Source organism: Oryctolagus cuniculus, chromosome 3 (assembly GCF_964237555.1).
Source record: "Oryctolagus cuniculus chromosome 3, mOryCun1.1, whole genome shotgun sequence".
NCBI classification, from domain to species: domain Eukaryota; kingdom Metazoa; phylum Chordata; class Mammalia; order Lagomorpha; family Leporidae; genus Oryctolagus; species Oryctolagus cuniculus.
The window spans coordinates 144175182-144200166 of NC_091434.1; the positions used below are offsets into that span (position 1 = coordinate 144175182).

At 37.8% G+C, this 24985-nt stretch overlaps 1 long non-coding RNA gene across 2 annotated transcripts in view; it reads left to right on the forward strand.

Annotated features, from left to right (window-relative positions):
* LOC127491646 (uncharacterized) overlaps positions 1-24985 on the forward strand; it is a 152512-nt gene that overhangs the window by 121485 nt on the left and 6042 nt on the right. Inside the window, exons 2-5 of one of the 2 annotated variants that reach the window (XR_011387403.1) lie at positions 9055-9136; positions 10276-10320; positions 15180-15284; positions 16495-16549. This is a non-coding gene — a long non-coding RNA (uncharacterized lncRNA). The remainder of the gene's footprint in view (positions 1-9054; positions 9137-10275; positions 10321-15179; positions 15285-16494; positions 16550-24985) is intronic. The other variant, XR_011387402.1, reaches the window with a different exon arrangement.

Below are 24985 nucleotides of genomic sequence, written 5' to 3' on the forward strand. Positions count from 1 at the left end.
TGAGATTTTAGTCCATGTGACACAAAACAAACAAAAAACCCAAACAACAACAATACTTTATTTTAAACAGTTAGGGCATAGCCAGAAGACCTAATCTGTCATCCCCAAAGGAAATTAATACCTGTGAATCATCAATCTAGCATGTCTTTAATCATCTCTGAAATCCGCTGTTTCATCTGGATGTCTGACCTTTCTCACATAATAAAACTTACTCGATTCAGGCGTTGTAACTGATTCTCTTTTTTCCCCTTTTGCTCTTTCTCCCTGTATCTCCTCTCCTGTTTTGAAAATTGTGCATTCTAGGTTGAACAAATTCTGCAGGTTATGGAATCCCTTGCCAAGACCTCTCTCCTTTCATTCCTGTTTTTCCCTTAGTTCTCTGATTCTTCATCTTCTAGCAATGTGGTAAAAGGATGACATTCATTCTGTTGTCTTCAACACACTGAATAGGATAACACAGGGCTGAATTTTTAGTGCTGATCATTACCACTTAGCACAGTACCTGGTAGATGGTAAGCTCCCACTAACAGTCCAAAAAAACTTTTATTTATTTGAAAGTCAGAGTTACAGAGATAGCAGGAGAGTGGCAAGGACCCGAATACTTGGGCTACCTTTCACTGCTTTTCTCCTGTTATTAACAGGGAGCTGGATCAGAAGTGGAGCAGCCAGGACACTAATTGGCACCCATGTGGGATGCCATTCTTGCATGGGGCAGCTTTACCCACTATGCCACAATGCTTGCCCCCACTAATATTTCTTAAATATTAACTTTTGAAATTATTTTCTAAATGGTCAGTTCACATGTATCCCTTCCAAGTCCTTGTTTCCTGAGGTTAGAGCTGTGGATCCATTGCTTCCTCATGCTGATCATACTTAGCATAATTGTTTACTTATTTGTTTTTTCCCCTATCAAGCTTCTGGGAGCCCAGCTTCTTGTACAGAAGCTTGCAGATAGTAGCTGCTCAGCAAATAATATTAAACTGATCTTTTGAATTACTTATGCATGTTTTGAAGTCAATCAGATTCAAAAATTGAGTGTGAGATTATGAACATGACAGCCGGTGACAATGTTATGCTATAAACGTTCAGAAGATTAAAATTTCTTTGAACGCAATAACCATAGCTTTCAAAATTATTTTCATGATATCTGAGAGGTGCTAGTTAGAACAAAAGTTGTCATGGAATTAAGTTCAACAAATTGGTAATAGTAAAGGATTGATATAATATGAGTGAAGATAGAACAAGTTAGTTTTCAATTTTTTATTTTTTTATTCTCAAATCTCAATTGGAGTAAATCTATTAGTTATTATTTTTTAAAGATTTATTTATTCATTTATTTTTATGGCAATGTGACAGAGAGAGGAGGAGAGAGAAAAAGAAAGAGAGAGAGAGAAAGAGAGAGGGAGAGAGACCTTCCATTCACTGATTCACTCCCTTATTGCCCACAATAGCTAGTCTTGGGCCACACTGAAGCTAAGAGCCGGGAAATCTATCCAAGACTCCCACTGTGGCAATAACTCAAGTACTTGGCCCATTATATGCTGCCTTTCAGGCACATTAGCAGGAAGCTAGATAGGAGAACACAGAGTGGAGCTGGCATTGTAGTGCACAAGCCACTTGCAACTCAGGCATCCCCATATTGGAGTGTTGGTTTAGGTTCTGGCTGCTCTGCTTTTTCTCCAGCTCCCTGATTATGTGCTTGGGAAAACAGTGGAAGATGATCCAAGTGTTTGGACCCCTGCCACTCACATGTGAGACCCAGATGGAATTCTGGCTTTGGCCTGGTCCAGCCCTAACTGTTGCAGCCATTTGAAGGGTGAACCAATGAATGAAAAATCCCTCTCTCTCTCTCTCTCTCTCTCTCTCTCTCTCCCCCTGCCACTGCCATAATTCTGACTTTCAAATAAAAAAGTAAATTTAATAAAAAAAAATACAAAAGCAGGACTCGATCTAGGGACTCTGATATGGGATGTGGGCATTCTAAGCACTGGCTTAACCTGCTACACCACACCACCTGCCCCAATCTGTTTATTTCATTGAATATCATCTCTCTTCTATTTGGCCTTGATATTTCCAGATTTTTTTTTTACCTTTATGTAATTTCTCAGTCTCAGTTTCATTTCTTATTGCTACTTACTTTCTTCTCTATTAAAGTTTTGCTCAGAACAATTCTGTTTCAATGAAGCTTCTCTTTCTCTTCTATAAATTTTGCTAGCCTTTACAATTTGCACAGTGGTATTTGTTATTAAAGCAGTTAAGAGCCAAAAATTGGAACCACATTTTTTGGTTAGAATCCCAACTCCATCACTTACTAACTCTGTCACTTTGGTCAAGTTTCTTGCCTTTTCTGTAATTCAGTTTTCTGTTCTATAAAATGATGATAACAGTTCTAGCCTCATTCACTGTTATTTTGTTATGAGAAATAAATCGGTTAATATATGTAAATTACTTGGGACAGTGCTGTGGTAGCAAAACAGGCCCATCCATTTACAGTCATGCTACTATTATTATAAAACAGTAACTTCAACTTCTGAAAAGATATTTATTATTGCAGGCCTGCAAGGAGATGGGACAAATAGCATCAAAACCAGAATCAATCTCCCTGTTCAGAAATCATTTTGGGAATTTATGGAGTTATGATCAGTGGAGCTTAACTAGGCAAAACTAAAGGATAGGTGCAGAAGAGGGAGGAAAGGAAAGTCCTTTGAGTAAATACAAACAATTCATTTCTTTGTATATATCACAGGTGGTGGCTGAAACATCATCAGAGGTTTGTTAATCTTTTAACATTATAATGAACCATAGGGGAACTCTCCGATCAGATTGACTTGATCTCAGGCGCCACTTAAAAGATTGACTGCAGCCCATTCTTTCCATGCTTATCAGGCACCCTAACAAGACAGCTCAGCAGATTTTTAGCAATAACAAGTTACCATGCAACAAGCTGTTAAATCACCATTGTGGACTGTTAGCATGTTAGGCAGCAAAGGGAAGCTTGCTGTTAATCAGGGGGGATGGGAAATCTTTGTTGTCAATGATTTATTTTAGTTCCTGACACATACTAAGTGCTGTGTGCTAATGTTAGTGTTAAAAATTTCAGGCATGGAAAGCCAAGACACTCTAGAAGAAAAAAAAAAAAAAAACAACCTAAATGAAAGAGCTCCTTGAGTGAGATCCCAGTGCAAAGAACGGGTCATCAAAGGAGGTACCTTTCTCTGAAGGGAGGAAAGAACTTCCACTTTGACCATGGCCTTGTCTAAAAATTATCAGAGTCAGTGAACTCAGGGGGCTTCCATAGCCTTGGCAGCTCATGACAAGAGCCTAGGGTGATTACTGATGCCATAAACAAGAGTGTCAATTTGTTAAGTCAACAACAGGAGTCACTGTGCACTTACTCCTCATGTAGGATCTTTGTCCTTAGTGTGCTGTACATTGAGATTTAATGCTCTAACTAGTACTCAAACAGTATTTTTCACTTTATGTTTCTGTATGGGAGCAAACTGGTGAAATCTTTACTTAATGTATGCTAAACTGATCTTCTGTATATAAAGAGAATTGAAAATGAATCTTGATGTGAATGGAAGGGGAGAGGGAGTGGGAAAGGGGAGGGTAGCGGGTGGGAGGGACGTTATGGGGGGGGAAGCCATTGTAATCCATAAGCTGTACTTTGGAAATTTACATTCATTAAATAAAAGTTAAAAAAAAAAAATAAATCAAATGCCAAAAAAATGGCTCATATATTTTCACTACTTATTACATTTCAAAACTCTTAGATCTTTTTTAACTATTTACCTTATCTTAAAGTGTGGGTGACAAAGCCATCTTCATTCTTGATTGTAAGTCATAATAACCAGAATAGTGAAAAATGGTGTAGTCACAAAGGCCAGAGCCAGACTGCACAGGTCCAAATGACATCTGTTACTTCTAAGCTGTGTCACTATGGGAAAACTACTTAAAAACACTAAACCTCTCTGGGGGCTGTCATTGTGGCATGATAGATCAACCTGCCACTTGCTTTGCCTTTACCCCAAGTCTAGGTGCCAGTGTGAGTCTCTGTTAATCTACTTCTATCTGGTTTCCTGCTTAATGTGCTTGAGAAGGCAGGAGATGAAGGCCCAAGCGCTTGTATCCCTGCGACCCAAGTGGAATAATCACCAGTAGATGCAGAATCTCTCCTTCTCCCCCCATTCTCTTAAATTCTGCTTTTTAAATAAGTAAATCTGTAAATAAATAAATTAAAAAAAAATGGAATCTCTCTTTACCTCAGTTTTCTTGCCCTTTGAATTGTGTATAGCACCCATGAAATAGAGTTATACAGAGAAAAAAGTGAGTTAATTAATATGTGTAAAGTGGCTAGGAAGGTGACTGGTGCAAAATAAGTACTCAGAAAATCTTTGCTATTTTTTACTATTAAGTCAGCCAGTCAAACACATCACCACATTTTTAGAAAGATGGTACTTCAAAAAAAGTAAAATGGAAAGTTTCTTTTTTAAAAAGTATTATTTATTTGAAAGGCAAAATTAGAGGCAGAGTTAGAGAGAGAGAATGAGAGAGAGAGAGAGAGAGAGAGAGAGGTCTTTCATCCACTGGTTCACTCTCCAAATGGCCACACTGGTCGGAGCTGAGCCGATGGGAAGCCGGGAGCCAGGAGCTTCTTCCAGGTTTCCCAGGCAGGTACAGGGGCCCAAGGACTTGGGCTATATTCTTTCCCAGGCCATAGCAGGGAGCTGGATTACAGGTGGAGCAGCCGGGACTCAAACCAGCACCCATATGGGATGCCAGCACTGCAGGCAGTGGCTTTACCCACAGCCCCAGCACCGAAAAGTTTCTTTTAATGCGAAAATACTTAAAATCTAATATTCTTGTGTCACTGTATCATTTGTTGATTGTGTTGGACTTTATAAGTGCCATAAAACTAAAGAGAAGCTTAAGTAAATTTAGGATGTATTTTATTTCTGTGCAAGAAGATGCCAAGGAGTGGGCAGCTATTGGCCTTGACTTACCATCCAAAGGATTTTCGGATCTTGTGATGTTCTGAGTCTTTTCCTCATGGTTGCAATGTCAATGCTTCGGCATCTCCAGTCTCTGCGACTACATTCTTGCATGGAAGAAAAAGTAATAGATGAGTAAAAGAGGAAGACTGAATCAAGAAACAAACCCTTTATTGAAATTCTAGAGATTTTTGTACAATTTTGTGTCAGATGGGCTTTGCTTTGATGCAAGGCAGTGCAGAAAGATTAGACTTTAGCTTTAAAAGGGAGTAAATAAGGAGAAGTAAGGCTAGAATGAATGTTGATTGTGTCTACTTATCAGATAAGTAGATAAGTCTCAGAAAGACTTTTCTCTCAATGGAGTTAATGGATGCAAATTTCATATTTTATTTTATGAAAGGAAGTGTACAGAAATGGAAATAGTCATTGTTTTTCCCAAAATACCTAATTCCCAGAACACTATACATCTTATCCTTAAAAGAAAAGAGATGATTCAAAACATTTGATAGTTGATTTTTATTTACAAAGTTAAATAATTTTATTTTCATCAGAACATAGTAATAGTTTAAATTCATTTTTTTGAAAAGCTAAATTCTTTCATAGTCCCATTGATTATTTTCTCCATAAATATGCATCTTTGAAATAATAGAAAAACAATAATAGACAAGCTCATTCTTTCCTTCATACAATACAGTGAAACCCTGTTTTAATACAATAAATGTGTTCCAGAAAATTCAGTTTCATAAATGCCGAGTAGTATTATTGCAAATTTAATAAAATGATCAGGAGTGATCACTGTCAATCAAATCTACCAAGATATTTATCCTAATGATAATTTGGCATACGAGTATACCCTGGTTCAAGTAACTGTGGAATTCCAGTTCATAGAGTGATTTCTTATTTTGTGGTGATTGAGTACCCCTCATTTTGACTTGTCCAGGGAGAGCAGATTGGGAGGAAGTGGAATAGCGAAGAGGCATCGTTCATGAAATAGGCTTGCCTGTTAAGAAAATGGCATAGTTTTATCCATGGCGCGATCTACACCCTGATTTACATCCTAGGCCCTAGCCCCTGCCGCCATTGCTGGAAGCCAGGTGGCCACAAGGCCCAACCTTTGTTATCAAGCTCCACCCCCATCCTAACAGGATTTGCTACTCCGACTTCCCTGCCCACCCCCTGGCAAAGTTTTAAAAGGACCTGTTCCTGAACACTCTTGGCTCTTCTCTCCTGCTCTCTGCTCTCTCCTGCTCGCTCTCTCTTCTCTCCTCGCTAGCTCCTCTCCTCTCTGTCTCTCTCTCTTATACTCTCGTTCTCTCCCTTTTTCCCTTCATCGCCCCACCCCTCCAATCTGTTGGGTTTTCCCCCATAAACCCTCTCCCTTACTCCGGTGTTTGGTGTGTTTTGTGATGGCATAACATTGCCTGTTGATTCTCTGGGGGTAGTCTTACTCAACATACTTGCTTCCATTTCCATCCCTCTCTTCATAGTATAGAAAAGCAAATATCACTTGATTTCACTCATAGGTGGAGTCTAAAAACTGTATTTTCTCATAAAAGTAAAAAGTGTAGTTGTGGTCATCAGAAGCTGAGGTGGGAAGGGAGGGGTAATGATGGAGAAAATTTAGTGAATGGGTACTTAGTGATAGATAGGATTAAGAAATTCTGGAGTTCTATTGCACCACAGGTGACTATAGATAATGTTAATCTACTATATTTTTTCTCTATTAAAAAAGAAAGCTAGAATATAGGATTTTAGATGCTTTCACTAAAAGAAATGTTAAGTGTACAAGGAGACAGATTGGACATTACACAGTATGTAAATGTAACAAAACATCACATAATGCTCCATAAATATGCACTTGGTTAATGTTAAAAATCCCTTTTAGGAAGAACTTCACCTTGTCGGGAAACAAGGGATAGGTAAGTTTACTTACAAAGGGTTTTACCATAAATTATTATTTAGTGCCAGTTTACATGGCAGACACTGTTTGGAACTAGACACTGTTGGTTGGGCCGGTACCGCAGCTCACTAGGCTAATCCTCCGCCTTGCGGCGCCGGCACACCGGGTTCTAGTCCTGGTCGGGGCGCCGGATTCTGTCCCGGTTACCCCTCTTCCAGGCCAGCTCTCTGCTGTGGCCCGGGAAGGCAGTGGAGGATGGCCCAAGTACTTGGTCCCTGCACCCCATGGGAGACCAGGAGAAGCACCTGGCTCCTGCCATCGGATCAGCGCGGTGCGCCGGCCCCAGCACGCCGGCCGCAGCAGCCATTGAAGGGTGAACCAATGGCAAAAGGAAGACCTTTCTCTCTGTCTCTCTCTCTCTCACTGTCCATCTGCCTGTCAAAAAAAAAAAAAAATAGACACTGTTGGTAAATAGATATGATTACTCATTTGGGTAAATGTCATGATAAAGTAGCTCACAAAAGAAAAAAAAAATAATGCCGGCAGGTGATTGGAACAGGACTCAGTGAGGAAGTGACATTGAAGATAAGGAACCATGAGATGATACATCAGACTCCTTGAAGCAAACATGCCACAATTAAAGAAGTTGAATGCTAAAAGCTTGTGGGTGAAGACACAATTTAAGAAGAGTGGGAAAACCATGTGTAAAGAAAAACTTTAGACAAAGCAAATCCAGGAGTTTATTGTCTCAATGAATGACTGAGGGAACTGGCAGCACTCAGAATAAGAAGTTCAGGAGCTCAGGTGAAGCAAACTCGGTGAGACTTCTCTTGGAAGGTAGACAGAGAAACAGTGTCTCATTTGCTTTTACTGGAATGATCCTGGATAGAGGTGGGTGGGCTTTGATTGGTGAAGGCTCGACTTTCTTTGTACTATTGCATTAGCTCTAGTGTGCTAATGTAGGAACCTAAAACACTACAACTGGCTCAGTAAAAGGATCTCACTATTAGGACTGAAAAAAAAAAAAACCAATAGAGGGATAGTGAAACACTATACAGCTAGAGTGCTTTTTTTTTTGCATTTGTTTGTTGGTGGAGGGATGGCTTTCTATCTCTTGAAGGGTCAAAGAAAATCCTGGAATCAGGATTGAGAGGGACCTCCTTAAAATGTGTTTATATTTTGTAGATGGCAACTAAGTCTTGGGAATATTGCTGTACAATGTGTTCATGTGATCATATAGTTTTATAAACTTGAAAAACTAAAATGTTTTCAATGCAATCATTTCTCACTCTGATTTTCCTATTACATGTATTTTATGTCGGATAACAGTTGGCATTTTACAGACCCAATCATAGTGAATGAGATTTGAAATATTTGGGCTTATTGGGCTATCAAGTTTATGCTCATATTTTTACTCATTCATGTGTTTTGATAATCAGGAGAAATTCTACTGCCTACTTGCTGCCTCGCTCTGGCTTAGCAACACAGATTGAAGTCTGGAGGTCTGAATATTATATAGTTATATCCTATTGTGGAAGTATGGGAGTAATGGAAAAGGAAGTAACAGGGTTTAAAATGTACAAAACCAGATGCCGATCTGTGGAAAAAGATTTCAAAATTCAGACTTGTCAAAATTTGAAGCAGAAAAATAAGTATCTTTGACACCTTCTCAAAATGAAAATTCCTTCAAGGAATATTTAAAAATGTAGAAGGTAAAGTTTTAAAAAATCACACCAGTTTTCTTTTATTTTGGAAATTTCAAAAAATATAATTTACCACTGTTGGTATGTTTGCAGAGCACCAAACTTTCAGAAATTAAACAAGTATATCTATGTAAATTGCAAGTATTTTACGAATTCCAACTATCAATAATTTTTTAGCAACAAAGACAGAAGAAATGATCTTTCTCTTCTCTTAAAAAAATAGGGTAGCATGAAATCATTGTCTCATGAAGAGCTGATCAGAGTATGCAGCCACACACAATACACTAGAGATATGTCAGGGGGTTAATTAATATATTTTTTCTCTTAGACTTCATAATGTTCATACTGTTGGTCACATTTCAGTTAATTTTTTAATTTTGTCTGTACATTTCCTACCTGGTATAGAATTTTACTTTTTGTGTCAAATGTTGAGTCCATTATTTTGTGTTCTTTTTCTTAGAGATTTTTTACAAACCTGGATCTACCTTTGAACTTAGCTTCTGCAATGAAGTTGGATATGAAGAATGCATAACAGGCTTCCAGTGAGTTATCTCATTTGTGCTTCACAAACTGGTAGCATGACTGCAACCGCTTCTGGGAAGAGACAGCTAACTTTATTATTAGAAAATGCCAACAGTCTGCCATGATCAATTAGACTCATTAATTCTCAGGAAATGAGAAGCCTATGTGTGAGAGAGAACAGATCACTTCTAATGACTGTCTTGAAAACAGAGCTCAATGATATCATGGAAGTAAATTAGATAACAATTTATTCTAATCTTCTCTTTGATTAAATACACTACATATAAACATACACCAAAGGTGACATTTGCAGAAAACATTTTATTTAACAAATCATTTCCAACTCAGAAGCATATTTATTGCTTCTGTTCAATTTTGGGAAGACTTCTAAATTGTTTGTAATTATCACTCTTAAGATATCTTTAACTATCTATTATCATTATGCAATTTAATAAAATGCATTGATTATTAGTAAAACAAAACAGATTAATTTTATTTCCTATCTGTGTTAATTCCAGATAAATCCTGTTGCCTCTAAATTATGCATTTGGAAAAATATATATAAAAAATCTTGAAATTATGCTAAATATGTCCTTCAGGCTTCAGGCACGTTTCAAGTAATGTATGTGTAAGTGTGAAGCTTAAACAATATATCATTGTTATTTATCATCTAAACTTTTGTAGATATTTAGTAAATAGGTAGCTTTCCTCAAGGCAGTCAGAAATATTCCTCACACATAGAAATGATCACCTTACACGCTTAAGTCCTTCATTGCCTTCTCACTGGTTCTAAAATCCGAAGCCCTGGAGCTATCTGCAGTCCTGGCTCATTTCTCAGGTCTGATTGCCCTGTTGAATAGGCCCCAGTGTGTTGAACTCTCAGCTCTGTGACTAGATCCTTCTTTCTCTTGCTCACAGGCTCCCACATATGTATGAACAACACTGTGCCATTTCTTCCAAAGAGTTTATTTCCTGACTGATAAACAGACATTGGTTACTTCTACTAAGAATGTCTACGAAAAAAAAAAAAAGGTTAAATCTTTCTTTTCTCTACTAAACTCCATCATACTTACATTCCTAGTGGATAATGACTGGCACGTAGTACACACATTGAATAAATTTATGTAGTTCTTCCACTCCCCCCCTTTTTTTTTTGCAGGTGGGGTTAGTTTCTCATTTCAATTGCTGTGATAATTGAACAAAGGTAAGTTATTCTATATCTGACTGCTGAACTTATTTCCTGACAGTGGCCATGAATGTAACTGAATTTACATCATTGGTTCTGCTTGAATGGCTTGGTGCAAGCAGAGCAACCCATACGGGCAGACACAGCACCAAGGGATTGTGTACACAGTAGGCAGTCCAGGCAGGCTGGAGAGTAAGAGGCCTCTGGCTGGAAGCCAGAATTCAAAGATAGGTTAAGGACTTGCAGAACTGTGAACTTGAGTTGCTTTGAGTTTTATATTTTAATGGTAATTTCTAGTGGGGAAAAAAATGCAAATGACATTTTCAAAACTGCTGTTGAGCAGATAATCCTTTTAAGAGTGTGGGTCTGCATGAAAAAAGACCCTTGGGTAGAAATCTTTGGGAGAATGTTGACAGAGTTATGGGCAGAGGGACAGGGTGAAGACGGAAGTAAAGTAGAGGAGGGCAGAGGATAGTAGTGTGGAGGAGGGGAGGAGAAGGGAAGGTAGGAGAGAAGGGTGAGGACAGAAGATAAGAAAAGAGAACAAGTGAGGAGAATGAGGAGCAAGACTTTTTACAGAACCAAAGGAGAAAAGGCATTGCCATTAACTGGATTAGGAAATGAAGGAGAAAGAGATTATCCTGGTTCCACATAATATCATGCAATGTGCTGCATAATTTCAGCCCCTACTCTTTGCTTATGAGTTGCCATTTGAAATTTTCAGTTAGCCTGAGGAAATGACTCTTCACTAACAATGAACTGTGCTGCATTTTTGCTCTGTTTTGTTTCCAGACACTGAAATGAATAAACACATTACACAATGTGTACATATAACAAGACATCATATGGTACCTCATAATTATGTACAGTTTTAATGTCTTAATTTTTAATAAGAAAATTTTAATAATCTTCTAAAAGAGTTAAAGAAATAATTTGTATATACAGCTCTGGATTGGAATCTTGGCTTATCAATTTAATTACTAAGTCACTTTAGGCAGCTTATTTTATTTCTCTAACTTTATTTCATCATCTGTAAAAAGGGAATGAAATACTTAACACTTAAAAAAATTGATTTGCTCAGAGCTATTATAAATACTGCATTAATTTTGGAAACTCTAATACATTGACCTATGTGAGAATTCTAATTTTTTTTAAGATTTGATTTATTTATTTGAGAGTTAGAGTTACAGACAGTGAGAGGGAGAGACAGAGAGAAAGGTCTTCCTTCCGCTGATTCACTCCCCAGTTGGCTGCAATGGCCAGAGCTGCGCCTATTTGAAGGCAGGAGCCAGGAGCTTCTTCCAAGATTACCACATGGATGCAGGGGTCCAAGCACTTGGGCCATCTTTTACTGCTTCCCCAGGCAATAGCAGAGAGCTGGATTGGAAGTAGAGCAATTGGGTATTGAACTGGCACCCATATGGGATGCCAGCACTGCAGGCCAGGGCTTTAACTCACTGTGCCATAGTGCCAGCCCTGAAAATTCTAATTTTTTAAAGATTTATGTATTTATTTATAAGAAAGAGTTATGGTGAGAAAGAGATTGATTTTCTTTTTTATTTTTAAAGCTTTATTTATTTATTTGAAAGTCAGAGTTATGCAGAGAGAGGAGATGCAGAGAGAGAGAAGAGAAAGAGAGCGGTCTTCCATCTGATGGTTCACCCCCCAGTTGGTTGCAATGGCCGGAGCTGCACCAATCCCAAGCCAGAAGCCAGGAGCTTCTTCCAGGTCTCCCACATGGGTGCAGGGTCCCAAGGACTTGGGCCATCCTCCATTGCTTTCCCAGGCCATAGCAGAGAGCTGGATTGGAAGTGGAGCTGCTAGGTCTTCAACCGGTGTCCATATGGGATGCTGGTGCTTCAGGCCAGGGCATTAACCCTCTGCGCCACAGTGCTGGCCCTGAGATTGATTTTCTATCCACTGGCTCACTCCCCAAATGACTCAACAGCTAGAGCTGTTCCAACCTGAAACCAGGAGCCAAGAACTTCATTCAGATCTCCCATGTGGGTGCAGTGGCTTGGACCATTTTCTGCTGCTTTCCCAGGCACAGCAGCAGTGAGCTGGATTGGTAGTAGAACAGCCAGTAATGGAGCTGGGGCCCTTCCTTCTGTAATGCCAGCATTGCAGGTGGTGGCTTAACCTGCTAATCTGCTGTGCCAGGATACCAACAACAAAAATTCTGAATTTTGATAATAATGGTACTTGTTTTAATGCAAAATTAGTGGAACTGGAAATTTGCCATATCATATTTCACTTAGAATATTTATGTTTTTTTGCTCAACACATTTTTCTTTTTAATGAACTAACTGCATGATATAATTGCATTCTCTTAAAATCCTGCACTGTAGTCTTGTTTGAAGAGATCGCACAGGTCTAAGATTCTATTTGTTAAAGTATTTTCTATCCTGCTGGTGAAGAAGTAGTTTGGGGTTTTCTAAAGAGTTATTTTTTTTCCATTGTTCCTTGATTGAGTGAGATCTGCATGGTTCAACTGAATTCTCCCTCTGCATACTGGCTATTGAAATTGAGGTCATGGTTAGCTGGAGCATTATTTAGATGTTAAATTTCAGACACATTTTGAATCAAAATGAAGATAATACATTTCTCACTCAGTTCTCTCTTTACACTGACATTAGGTAAACTGAAACATACCAGAGTCTGAAACTGTAAATATCCAAACATAGTATTATATACTTTCTAGATTATATTCATAATAATATAACTTTTCCATATTTTCCTAAATGTCTTCTAATGTACATCAAGTAAACATGTAATTTTAAATATAGAAACACTTTGCTCTATTATTACTAAATATATTTCAGTTACTTTTTAAAATGTGTTGCAGGTCTATGTAAACGACTATTTAAAAGTGAATGGTTATGAAGTATATTCTCTTTAAAAAATTATGTATTTATTAGAAAGGCAGAGTGACAGAATAAGGTGGAGATAGAGATAGAGATAGAGATAGAGATAGAGATAGAGATAGAGATAGAGATAGAGATAGAGACACACACACACACACATAGAGAAAGAGAGAGAGAGAGTCTTCAGTTGGCTGGTTTACTTTCCAAATGCCCACAACAGCCAGGTCAAGACCCGACACCAGGAACTCTTTTCAGGTCTACTATATGTGTGGCAGTGACCCAAGTACTTTGGGTCATCTTCCACTGCTTTCCTGGATGCATTGGCAGGGAGCTGGATTAGAAGCAAAGCAGCCAGGACTCGAACCTGTTTCACCACACCACTGGCCCCATGAAGCATATTTTTTTTGAAAGGCAGAGTTACAGAGTGGCAGAGAGAGAGAGATCTTCAATCCACTGGTTCACTCCCCAAATGGCCATAATGGCTAGAGCTAGGCCAATCCAAAGCCAGGAGCCTGGAGCTTCTTCTGGTCTTCCACATGGGTTCAGGGGCTCAAGCACTTGGACCATCTTCCACTGCTTTTCCAGACCTCAGGGAGCTGGATTGGAATTGCAGCAGCTGGGACCCATATGGGATGCTGGCACTTCAGGCAACAGCTTTGCCCCCTGTGCCACAGTGCCAGGCCTGAAGCATATTCTTAACTTGCTTAATTTTCCATTTTGATATGTGATTTGTGTAAAGTTTAATGCTTGAGTGGTTAAAAAAATTCAACATCATTGACATGGTTTATTAAGTAAAAGTTATTCTGTTGTGAATTAAAGATCAAAACTATCAGTCAGTCCTTACTGTGCTGCTGCAACTGTGTTATTGGATGACATATTCAAGCATAACAATGAGGTACTTAAGAGTAATCTCTTGTATTCAGAGAGAAGAGAGTACATGATACATTCATGAACATCTACGAATTCCACCAAATACTTGGCGACTCTATGATATGCTAAGAACCATATCCACAGAAAATGAAGTAAGAATATAAGACAACATTTTACACCAAATATGGTAGTATAGACCCTAAGTGTAAGAAGTATTTGCTGAGGTTAAGAATTTCAGTTCTAAATTCAGTCCTGATTCAGAGGCAGATTAATAGCCCACCAAGAGTCATTCTGTGACTTAGACTTCTCTGCTGAGTGAATCCTCCTGCACTGCCCTGTTCCACACTTTAATCCAAACCGTTCTTGCAGCGCCCAGAGCTCTAGCTAAGAAACCCACACTGTAATGAATGACCATCTTCCAGTCTCATATCTGAGAAGACCCTCCTCATGCAGAGCACCTTAGCATGGGTCAGATACTGCACTCCTAGAAGAAGTCCAGAGAGTTTGGACTGTGTGTTATGAAAGGCAAGCTTTACTGTACTGATAAATGCTCTCAGCACCCATCTCCTATTCGTTGCCAATCAGAACCAATACATACAGAGGCCTGTTTTGGTAATCAGACATTGAGAATAATTTTGCCCTGCCTTGATGCTATGTAGTTAAAGTTTTCAATATTTCTTTCCTACTTTTACAGACAAGTGTAAAAAGCTCTCAATTGACCAATTCCTGTAATTCATTGACTTAGGTAGAATTTTCTCTAAAGAGTTGCTCTTTCTTAACTATAGCTCATATTGTACCCAAGACTCTTCATTCTTATATTTTGTACTTAATCTTCAGAAATTATAGAGATCATCTTAGAAGTTCCTTGATTCCTTGGCATCATTAGTTTCTGTTGAACTTCTCTTCAACTCTTATCTGTTAGCCTTCAAATCAGTTGGCAGATTGATAGCTCTACTGGGATGATATGAAGAGAAGGAAGTGATAATTTATGGCCAAGAATTTCACAGCAGAATGGCTTCTCAACAGGCTTAGACACATATACGGTTTGACTGGATAACCAAGAATGAAAATTGACACAGATGGGTGGATGGGTATCAAAATCTAACACCTAGTCATTGAGTGCTGAAATTCCTTTATTGCTAGACTGTAGATAATCGATTACTTGAAGAGTTCCAGATCAATCTTCTCCAAGAAAGAATCATAGCAGCCTAATGATGAACTTTTCCTTGCATCTTCAACACCATAGAGGTAAATGCAAGTAGGCTTAACTGTCAGTGGTAAGCTCAAAATCCAGTGGTTCAAACTTGTGGTTTTCTATTGCATAGCAATGGCTGCTGGAATCCAAGTTTCTCTAGAGAGCTTTCAAAAACCATTCAGATCTATAAGGACAACAAGCCAAATTTCCACAATCAATGGCTACAATATAATAATACAATTAGGAGACAGAATATGATAAACTTCTTTGTACATGTACCCAGAAAAAAAAAATAGACATTATAGAGAGTGGTCTGACAGGAACTGTGTGAAAGTAGAATAGAACACCTAGACTTGATCTGGTACAGAATATAGAAAACATCAACCCCCTCACTAAATAGAAAATCCCTCCCTACACAGATAAGGACTGGCAACAGATCTGCACTCAGGCAAATCAGCCTACTGACTCCTGGGAAATCTGAAGGGAAGTGTTTGAATACTTGTGGTATTAGAGGTGGCAGTCCTGGCAGGCACCACTTTTAGGAAAGAAGGGGGTAACTTGAATATAAATGAAAAAATCTTTGGGGATCAGCAAGGAGAAAGGGCAAGATCTGATGCTCTTCAAATCCCATGCCTAAACACACCTATCTCTCCCCTGGTATTAAGAGGCCAATGTGGGATGCAAATAGATAAAGGAAATGACTTAATATTGAATTGAGATCATTTAAAATCAGAATGCATTGTTAAATTAGTTGTCTGGGCTGAGAAATTTACTCAATAGAATTGACTTTCACACTAGAAATAGTGTTGAATTTGCAAGTCAACTTTTGTTAGTTTTCATGGATCAAGACTGGATTAATTCAGTGGACAATGAAAGAAAATTTGAATCTTTGCACACTTGAGTCCTGTGGAATTTTATGGCTGAACATGTATATGTAATATTTCTCCAGAATTCACATTTCAACTGCCTAGTTATAAGACAGTTGGGTCTGGTTTTCTCTATCATGTCAGATCTATCAGTCTTTTCTTCTGCTCTTCCATAGAGAAATCGGTCTTTTCATAAGGACTCTTGAAAATTTTAACCCATTTTTTATCATATATAATGCATTTTCCAAGATTGCTGTTTGATTTTTAACCCTTTAAATCTTCTAATTAATAAATTATTTGTAACTATTTTGTTTGAGAGAAAATAAAGAAAAAGTGGCAGGGCTTGGGGGAGAGTTACTATCTGCTAATTCATTCACCAAATGCCTTCAATTGCCAGGACTGGATGGACCAGGCCAAACTTGGGAGCCAGAAGCTTAATCTAGTATTCCCAGGTAAGAAGGAGGACTCAATTATTTGAACTGTCACTGCTGCCTCCCAGGATCTGTATTGGCAGTAATCTAGAGTCAGGAATCAGGTCCAGGTATCGACCCAGGTGCTTCAGTGTAGGATGTGGGCATCTTAACAGACATCTTAATCAATACACTAAATGCCTACCCAGCAAATAATTCTTTTTTTTTAATTTGACAGGCAGAATTATAGACAGTGAGAGAGAGAGACAGAGAGAAAGGTCCTTCTTCTGTTGGTTCACTCCCTAAATGGCTGCCACGGCCGGCGCTGTGCCAATCTGAAGCCAGGAGCCAGGTGCTTCTTCCTGGTTTCCCATGCAGTGCAGGGGCCCAAGCATTTGGACCATCCTCCACTGCCTTCCTGGGCCACAGCAGAGAGTTGGACTGGAAGAGGAGCAACCAGGACTAGAACCGGTGCCCATACGGGATGTCGGCGCCACAGGCAGAGGATTAGCCAAGTGAGCCATAGCGCCGGCCCCGCAAATAAATTTTTAAAATAATATCTTTAAATTTGTCATCTATGAGTTTTGTGATCTGCCTCTTTCCCACTTTTATTTTTTACTTTTAAGTATTTTGTTCTACTATTTTTACAGTTTCAAAAAATGTTTGATCCGTTGAGACTTCTTTAGTGTGTATAGGTGATTAGATTGGTACTCACAAATATAGGTTCAGTTGTATTATTTTCAGATGACTAGATAATCATGTCATTATTGTTTATTGAATAAACATTTTACATCAAAATCTAAATGCCACAGCCATTACTAACCAGAGTCTGTTCTGTTGATCTGATAAAATGTATGCAGGAGGAAATATTTATTGTAGCTGTTGATATACTTTAAAACTATCATTGTAAATTATCAGTACTCTTCTCAGAATTTCATCCTAGCATGCTTCGTTTTCTATGTCCTTTGGAATAGTTTCTCTTTTTCTCTCAAAACATTTTTGTTTTTACATTAGGATCATATAAAGAACCCTACAGAGTCCTACACTAACTGTAAATATCCTTGTACTTATATGGTATGGGATACTTTGGATATCACTGAACCTCTTCATTTTCTCACTTATGTGCATCTATTCTTTGATAAGAGAGCTCTACTAGAGGCTATGACCTGTCTCATGCCTTCATCATGCCATCTTATCTGGTAGTCTGCCTTACATTTCTTCTTCCTTTGTGCATGATCAGATTTTATAAAAAAGAATAGTTGTGATTATTAGAATCTAATTTAATATACTTAAAAGAACCTCTTTTGTATTTAAAATATAGCCATTAAAATGGAAATGCAGGTATTAAAAACCTAGTGATTAATTTGAATGATGTAAACATAATTATGTAAGTTGATCTAATACCGAGATATTAGATATTTTCAATTTGAAAATACTCCTTTCTTGACTCCAGAACTGATTTGAATCAATTACTATAAAATTAAGGCTGAATCTGTTAAGTAATGATTTGAAATATTTTCAAGTTTTTAGCATTAGCCAATTAAAAATATACTATTGAAATGAATCACGTTTTAAAAATATTTATTTATTTATGTGTCAAGGAAAGAGTGACAATGAGAGAAGGAGAGACACAGAGAAAGAGATCTTCCACATTCTAATTCACTCCCCAAGTGGCCACAACAGCCAGGACTGGGCCAGGCTGTAGCCCAGAACGCCATCCAGGTCTCCCACGTGGGTGGCAGGTGCCCAAGTACTTGGACCATTATCTGCTGCCTTTGCAGGTGTGTTAGCAGGAAGCTGAATGAGAAGTGGAGTATTTGGGACATCCAGTATTCCAATAGAGGATGAAGGTATCCCAAGTGGCAGCTTAAACTCCTGCACCACAGCACAGCCCCAATAAATCACATTTTTAGTGTGAATTTTAATGTGGAATTATGGATTAATAAAAGTGAACAGTACAATACAATAAAACTGCTGTCCACTATTGTTTATCATTTAAAAGAATCACTATCATTTAATTAAATTTAGGAAAAGCAAAGTAGTTTCAGGCATTTTGTTTCAAGCTAAATTATTTTCTTATTATCTACATTATAAAAATAATATTTGAGGTGATGGAAACATTTTTCTCCCTAGAATTTTTAGATGTAATATGTTTACAATTAAAATTTTAAAATAATTTTTTTTACAATTAAAAGCCAATAACACAGTTTTTAAGTAGCTATCTATACTACTGCAGAGAACACACATCAAACAACGGAGTCTTTCACCTTGAAATATCTAGCCACTTATCCATGTATCTTTTGAATAAATAAACAAACATCTGCCTCATAATTTAGTCTATTTATAAATGTATTGAAGTATTCAGAAAAGATCAGAGACAATTGCCATAGGCTGAAAAAAGCCAACAACTTTTTCACAGGAAACAATTACAAAAGTAAATCTATGTGTCCATGTTCATAATAAATGGTTATACAGCATTGCATCTCATTCTTGGTCATTAAATGTAAAAAGTAAATACAACTGGGTTCTGTTTCTATTCTCCAGTTAGTACTGTAAAAATCTAACGTTTAAAAGTTTGACAGTAGAAATTTATTTTTAGTGGTAAATAGAAATGTTATGCAATACCCAGAAGAATTAAACTTGGTTATGTTGTTTTCAAAAATATTAAAATTTGCTAGCCGGCGCCGTGGCTCAATAGGCTAATCCTCCACCTTGCGGCGCTGGCACACCGGGTTCTAGTCCCGGTTGGGGCGCCGGATTCTGTCCCGGTTGCCCCTCTTCCAGGCCAGCTCTCTGCTATGGCCAGGGAGTGCAGTGGAGGATGGCCCAGGTGCTTGGGCCCTGCACCCCATGGGAGACCAGGAAAAGCACCTGGATCCTGGCTCCTGCCATCGGATCAGCGCGGTGCGCCGGCTGCAGCGGCGGCCATTGGAGGGTGAACCAACGGCAAAGGAAGACCTTTCTCTCTCTGTCTCTCTCTCTCACTGTCCACTCTGCCTGTCAAAAAAAAAAAAAAAAAAAAAAAAAATTTGCTTATACATTTGAGATTACTTATAATTTACAAATATGTTATGGATCTCAATATACTTTCAATGCTATGGGAAATTTTGCCAAATGAGGGATTGGGTGAAGGGTTTGATAGTGACTGAGTATTGATTGATGAAGCACCCACACCAAATTTTGTTCTAGAAGCTTGAGTCCTATACTGAGGATTAGAAGCAATTCCAAGGGCCTTAAGTGCACGGCAGAAGGAGTAGTGAAGGCTAGTAGAGTTCACAAAAAGATGAGTGGAAAGACCAGAGATGGTGATACATACATATGAAATCTTAGGAACAAAGTACCATATGCTGGTTAAATTTTTATAAGAAAATCAAGTGTAGGAAAACCAACATAATAGCAAGTCCTCACCATGATTTCAAATTTTCACTTCAAAGTAAGTACTTCAAATTAGAAGAAAGGATTTACTTGGCACATAAAATGAAGTTAATTCAGTGTTTCATCAGTCAAAAGTTTTTAAAATATTTTTTCCAAGTCAAAGATGGTAAAGGATGAAAATTCCCAAGACCAATAACATAGAAATAGCACATACGAAATAAAGTATACTTTCCATAGTGTTATTAAGTAAATGAAACTCACTGTAAATTCTCACTGTGAATAGCCAGGGGTTAATTATTTATATTTTTGATTGGGACTTGATGGGGACCCCTGTCTGTCAAAGCAACAAGCTCTCAGGTAGAAATTGCAAATGAAACTTGGGGAGTGCCATTTAAATGCTGCCAATGCAAGGCCAAACCACACAGGCACTGAAGTAGCATAATCAGCTTCACTGAGATTAGAGTGAAAATCAATACATAACCTTTTGACTACTTTGTTATCAGGGCTCAAGAACAATAGAAGAGAAATGCAAGATATATTAGTGGTGAAAGAAAAGGTTTAACTGTGAACAAGATCTACTCCATGAGTTGCATAATTCAGGTGATACTCAAGTGAGTACCACTGCTTTTTCTATTACTTTCACCCAAGAATACAGAAATCTCAGAGCAGGCTGGCTTGGCACAATATCAAACACCCAGAGGCAGAGAGCAAAGGGCACACCACTGCTTCAACCCACAATGCAGAGATTATTATAATTTATATAAGCAAATTTAGGTAGGGTACCATAAGACATTATGTAAAACAGCAAAATATTACTGAATTTTTATCTTTCTGTTGAAAAAATATTTTTAATTGGTAACATTGCTATTGAATACTACTTTCAGATGAAAACTATTTTAATGAAATTTCTAACAGGATTCAGAGTAATGACATTCAATTGGCAAATCAAAAGAAAGAACATAAATATTTGAGGTTAACATTAAAATTAAAATCTGTAGAAAACTGATTAAATACTGCAAACTCAATAAAGGGGGGAAACAAGTTAGCTACAATCATTTCAAGATACCTGCTAAAAGAATAAAATTTACCAAGATTTATTTATTTATTTTTATAAGTGAATCTCTCATTTTTTTTATTTGACAGATAAGAGTTAGATAGTGAGGGAGAGAGACAGAGAGAAAGGTCTTCCTTCCGTTGGTTCACCCCCCCCATTATGTCCGCCATGGCCGGAGCTACACCGATCGGAAGCCAGGAACCAGGTGCTTCCTCCTGGTCTCCCATGAGGGTGCAGGCGCCCAAGCACTTGGGCCATCCTCCACTGCCTTCCCAGGCCACAGCAGAGAGCTGGACTGGAAGAGGAGCAACCGGGATTAGAACCCAGTGCCCATATGGGATGCCGGCACCACAGGCGGAGGATTAACCAAGTGAGACACGGTGCCGGCCCCCAGCAAGATTTATTTTGAAAACTGATTTATTATGCTTATCTATAATTTTTGGTGAAAAAAAAGTGGTTAAAAACTATCTAATACCCACTGTTAAATTAATGCTCATATTAAGTTACTATGGCTAGATGGTGAGTAGAATCCTAAATTTCCTGTAAGTGACTATAAATTTATATTTATAAAAGATAAACAATTTTTAAAAGCTGACATTTGAAGGGTCAGGAAAAAGAAATGTTTGATTTTCATACAAAGATTAAATATATTCATTAGAAAAAGAAGATAATGTATAATGTATAGGGAACAGACATTACTTGGAGTAAGGACAAGCTATTATATCTCAGGAAGTGTGTGGGGGAGTCTGCATGATAGCATGTATGTCCTTATTATTTTCTTTTTGGATATTTAAACAGTTACCTAGTCATGTTCATAATATCAAGTGAATTTTTAGAGTCAGTATTCAACAATATTGAAAAACATCATTTTGAAAATTTTGCCTTTATAACTGTTAAGATGATATAAGGAATCTTCAAAGAGTTCAAGGAAAATGTGAGTTATGAAAAAAGTATCCAAATATTGAAAAAAATGTTTTGCATACAAAAAGACTTATCTTTTAGTATCTCTTTTCATTAACTTGTACCCCCTGTACATGCACATCGGAATTAGGAAAGATTTTTGCACTGATTTTGAATAACATTGACTGTAATAATTTTACATTCTCATTTTGAAAAGAATTGGAAATGGATAAATATCATACATGCAATTTTGCTATCAGAAAATGAGGATTATGGATTACCTCAGTCCATTAGATCTACTCTAACAAAATACCATAAACCAGGCGGCTTCTAAACAACAGAAATTTATTCCTCATATTTCTGGAGGCTGAAAGTCCAAGGTCAAGTCCCCAGCAGATCTGGGTCTGGTGAGGGCTTGCCTTCTCATAGACTTCTTACTGTAACCTCGCATGGCTGGAGGGAAATTCCATCTCTATGGGTCCTTTTCAATATGGACAGCAATCTCATTCATGGGGGCTGGGCTCCCTGACCTTATCTCCCACCAGCCCCACCTCCAGATACTATCATCCTGGTGGTTAGGTTTGCACAGATGAATTTAAGGGGACACACACATTCAGACCATAGCATACGTCATCTTCTTTTTATTCTTTGCTTTATAATGGTAATCTGAACAGTGGCTCCCTAAAGATGTCCACATCCTGATCCTCAAATCTGTGACTATTACCTTACATGGTAAAAGGAACTCTACAGATGGGATTAAGTGAAGGATCTTGTGATACTTCCTATAATCCTGACTATCCAGGTGGACCCAATGTACAAGAGCTCACAGGAGCCTTAGTAGAGGGAGGCGAGGGGATGAGAGTGTGGAGAAGGAATCTTGACAATGTAAGCAGAGGTGGAAAGAATTCAAGGATGAAATGTGAGCCCAGAAATTCAGGCAGACTTCAGAAAAAAGAAAACAAACCCTGCCCCTGCCCATCCTCCCCTAGCCTCCTGAAGAAACATCTGCTGACTCCTTGATTTTACCCTTCTGACTCCAGAACCACAAGAAACATTCATTGAACATGGCATTAAATATTGTATAATATCCCACTATTCATGTGGGATTCATGCAATTCAAAAATAGTAAGAAAATTTCACTGAGGTTGTTTCCAAGTGTTTGGCCAATAAATTTTGTAATCAAACAACATTGATTCTACACTGAAGACAGACTTCTTAAAAGGGAATTTCTAAATAAAATGTATAAACACTTTCCATCACAATGTATGTTGACAAATTGCTTTAAGGAAGGTTGGGCTTGTTTCCTCAGTTTATTTAATTACATCTTTAACAGCACTGATAGTAATAATATTATTTAAAGATTTTCTGAAGGAACAAAAGTTGTCATTGCATTTAATTTGCAATCATGTTTGTAGTTGTGAAGTTTGTGCTGTTTTTGTTTTACCAGTTGTACAGTAGCTATTTGCATGGTTTTTGTTTTCTTCTCCTTCTCCTCCTCCTTCTCCTTCTCCTCTTCTTCCCCTCTCCCCCTTCCCTTTTCCCCTTTTTCTTTCTTTTTTCTTCTTCTTTTCTTCTTTCTCCTCCTCCTCCTCCTTCTTCTTCCTCTTCTTCCCCTTCTTCTTCTTCCTTCTACTTCCTCTTCCTCCTTCTTCCTCTTCTTCTTCTTCTTCTTCCTCCTCTTCCTCTTCCTTCTTTTTAAATTGAGAGGTAGAGAAACTGGGAGAGAGCAAGCTAGTGAGCACTCATTTTCTTGGTTCTTTCCCCAAATAACCAAAATGGCCAGGACTGACCAGACCAAACTGGCAGCTTGGAACTTTATCCAGGTCTCCCACTTAGGTGGCAGGAACCCAAAAACTTGAGCAATCACCTACCGTCTCCCAGGGTTTGTATTGCCAGGAGGCTGGAATTGGAAGCAGAACTAATGTTTCAATATGGGATGCAGACATCTTAACTTATAGGCCAAACATCTACTCTGCATGTTTCTTTTTAAAATGACTTTGCCCGGCTCCTCATTTGTGGAATACTTTATTTTGTCATAATTTAGAAAAATATTTTATGTAACAAGAAAAATAATATTTTTCCTTTCTTTTTAAAATTCAACTGTGTTTTGGTATTTTCATGGCAAGAATTTTAAGTATTATATAGTAAAATCTGAGAGCATATCTCTTCAGATGCAGTCATTTCATATTCAGATTGTTTATAACATATTGTTCATTATTTTGACTCATTCCTTTTTTAAATGATTTTTAAATTAATAAGTGGCATAAGGAAACATTTTATTTTTGAGTTTTGAAGCTCAATTATTTTGCTTAAATCTTTTAATAAATCTGAAATTCCCACGACTTCAGAATGTATAAATTTGTAATATATAAGCAGTGATGCTATTTTTCCCATTATCTCTATTTTATAAATGATTGCATTGTTCAAAACTTTCAGAGGGAGGTTAAATAACAATGTTTGGGGGATATCTTATTTTCATAAAGAAGTTAAAGCATCTTAATAAAATTTATAGGAACAACCAATTCAGCAAATGATGTCCTCCTCTGTCTAAGTTCTTGCCTTTTCTTTTCTGGGTCTGAGAATGGCACTAGGAACAAATTCTTGTTTAATTGGAAGCCTACTCTGGGTCCAGAAGGAGAGACTAGCATTTTTTTTAATCTTGTATTAAACTATTAACAGATTTGTATCCAATCTGAATCTTGGCTACCTAATGTAAGTAGAGTCATGCAGTGTTTGTCTTTTATGACTGGTTTATTTCACCTAGCAAAAGGTTCTCCGGTTTCACTCATGTCATAGCATATGATGGAGTTCCATGCTTTTTGAAGACTGAATAATACTCTGTTATAGGTATGAGGATATGCAACATTTTATTTACCCGTTTGTCTACTGATAAATATTTATTTTGTTTCCACATCTTAACTGTTGTTCAGAATGCTACACTGAACATGGGTGTTCTGGCTCCCCAGAATCTCATTTGCAATTCTTCTAGATATGTCCCTGGAAGTTGGATAGTTAGATCATATGGTAGTTTTATTTTTAATTCTCTGAGGAATTTCTGTACTGCTTTCCATAATCGCTACACAAGTTTACATTCTCACCAACAGTGCACAAGGGTTCTAATTTCACCACAACCTTGCCAAAAAATAGTT